This window comes from Penaeus japonicus, unplaced genomic scaffold (genome assembly GCF_977035675.1).
Source record: "Penaeus japonicus unplaced genomic scaffold, GWHDUDI00000001_assembly GWHDUDI00000037, whole genome shotgun sequence".
NCBI lineage: Eukaryota > Metazoa > Arthropoda > Malacostraca > Decapoda > Penaeidae > Penaeus > Penaeus japonicus.
In genome coordinates this window covers 26,388,601-26,391,100 of record NW_028234439.1, presented here as the reverse complement: position 1 = coordinate 26,391,100, position 2,500 = coordinate 26,388,601, and positions in this window count along the sequence as shown.

Here is a 2,500-nt window from a genome sequence, read left to right as displayed (position 1 = left end):
ACACACACACATTTAATGACACAACGAATAAAGATAATGATAAAAACAGCATAAAAAACGAATGAAACTACAGGCTCATATCCCAATTCCGATACACACACTTGCACACACACACACACACGCACACACACACACAGAATGACACAACGAATAAAGATAATGATAAAAACAGCATCAAAAATGAACGAAACTACAGGCTCATATCCCAATTCCGATACACACACTTGCACGCACAGACACACACACACAAACACACATACACACACATAGAATGACACTCTCATAAAAAAAATAAAGATAATGATAACAACAGCACCAAAAACGAACGAAACCACAGGCTCATATCCTAAATCCGACAAGATCGCGAGTAAAATCCATCGATTTGATCACCCTGAGGCTGATGGGCGTGTCTGCCGGTCAAATAAGGCGTTACCTGGGTTGCCGGTGCACTATCTCTCCCAGGGAAGATCGTGACCGGTATTTGCAATTGCTTAATGCTAATGAGTGAGTCTGGGTCTGGGTCTGGGGCGGGCGGTGTGCGGGCGGCGGGTGGGCGGCGGGCGGTGAGCCAAGCTTAATGGAATTGGTAATAAGATTAGCTCGTGATTTTCACTTTTTTTTTTTTTTTTTGAAGGGGGGGGGGGGGATTGATTGGCGGATTAGATGTTTTTATTGGGATTTCGATGTTTTTTGTTGTTGTTTTTTTTGCCTTTTGGCAGTTCTTATGAAGAGCGTTTACTAAATGTTTCTGTGTGTGTGTGTATGTGAACATACCTGCGCTTTGATACACTCTTACACACATACATATTTGAATTCACTCAAACACACACAAATATATATATACATAATATATATATATACATATATTATATATATATAATATATATATATACATATATATATATATATATATATATATATATACATATATATATATATTATATATATATATATATTATATATATACATATATATTTATATATATATATATATATTATATATATATATATATATATATATATATATATACATATAGCAAAAATTCATCAATTTCTTTCATTTGTCTTTCATGGCTGAGTATCATCCAAAATGGAAAACCCTAAAACTCCTTTTTTGTCAAATATTTAACTCAGTATATGTGACTAATTACAGACAAAATGCGGTTTCATTTTGCTCTTGCATACAAATTAGCATCTATAATCCTGCCATTCAGTAAGAGAAGTCGTTAAGTAAATGATGCACCTTTGTTTATAAAGAGTATAAAATGCATTTCGTTATGTATATATCATTTTTTTTTTTTTTTTTTTAACCTTCTCATCCGATTCTTAGTTTTAAGGGCTATTGCAAAGGTAAAAAAGACAAGAAAGGAGAGTAAGACTAATTAATATAGAATTTAAAAAAAAAGAAAAAGAAAAGAAAAATGAATTGCACCATGAATAAATGACTTTACAGACCAATCGAGGAAAAAAATGTTGATTTTGGTAGTCACCTTTCTTTATGTGGCACTGTTATCCACTAAAGGCCAAAATGCGCTGTATTTTCTTCTCTTTGACTTTGCTACGTGTTGGATACCAAACTTCTGCGTTTGGATCTGCAACGAATATCGAATTGTTAATAGTACAACCAACTAACACATACAACGTCTGCAATTTCCAAGTTGTGATTTTTCGCTTTTTTCACTAGAAAATACAAAAGGGATTCATAATTGGATTGTAAAACGATGCCAAGGTCTAACGTCAATGTATGCAAAGGCTCTCGTCATAGAAAGGAAATAATAATAAAAAAAAAATCTGATCTACATTTAGAGAAGGAATATCATTACTCGTGAAGGTGAACTCAAAACCTTTTTTTTCCAAACTGAACAGGAGTCCAGGACGTCTCGATGCAAGTTTTTATCTTTCGTCCAGTGATGTCTCACCTAGTTTTCTTGCTTTCGTGACCGTCCTCCTACAGATGTTTTGAAATCTATTATTGTGTTCTAGATATTTTCATTAACACTTTAAAAGTTGTTCCCCGAGTGACCTCATAAACAATAAAAACGAGATTAAAGTCTTTTGATATTTGACGCTGCCTGGAGGTGCTTGATTTAACGAATCCAAAAAAGTTATTCTATTATAATTATCAAGGACAAGTGTTCGCTAAAGGAGAAACTGTTGAACTTAGAAGCAAACCATTCACTAAAGGAGAAACTGTTGGACTTAAAAGCAAAAAATTGCTAGCTATAACCAAAAGGAGATGTAGAAAAAGGATTTTTATAGAGGTATATGTTGATCCGGAACGAATAGGTAGGACATGAGGAACCAAGATACTCGACCAAGAAAAGATATGTTACTTATCGAAGTGTATACGTTAGGTACTTAGGGGTAATTTTTGTTGATGTAAGTATACTCCTATTAAGAGAAGGAATATTTTTGAGGTTTTCACAGGTGTGCGATAGTCCATTAAGTGTAATGAATGATGAAATATGTATTTAATGAATCTGAATAAGGAAATCACCAGC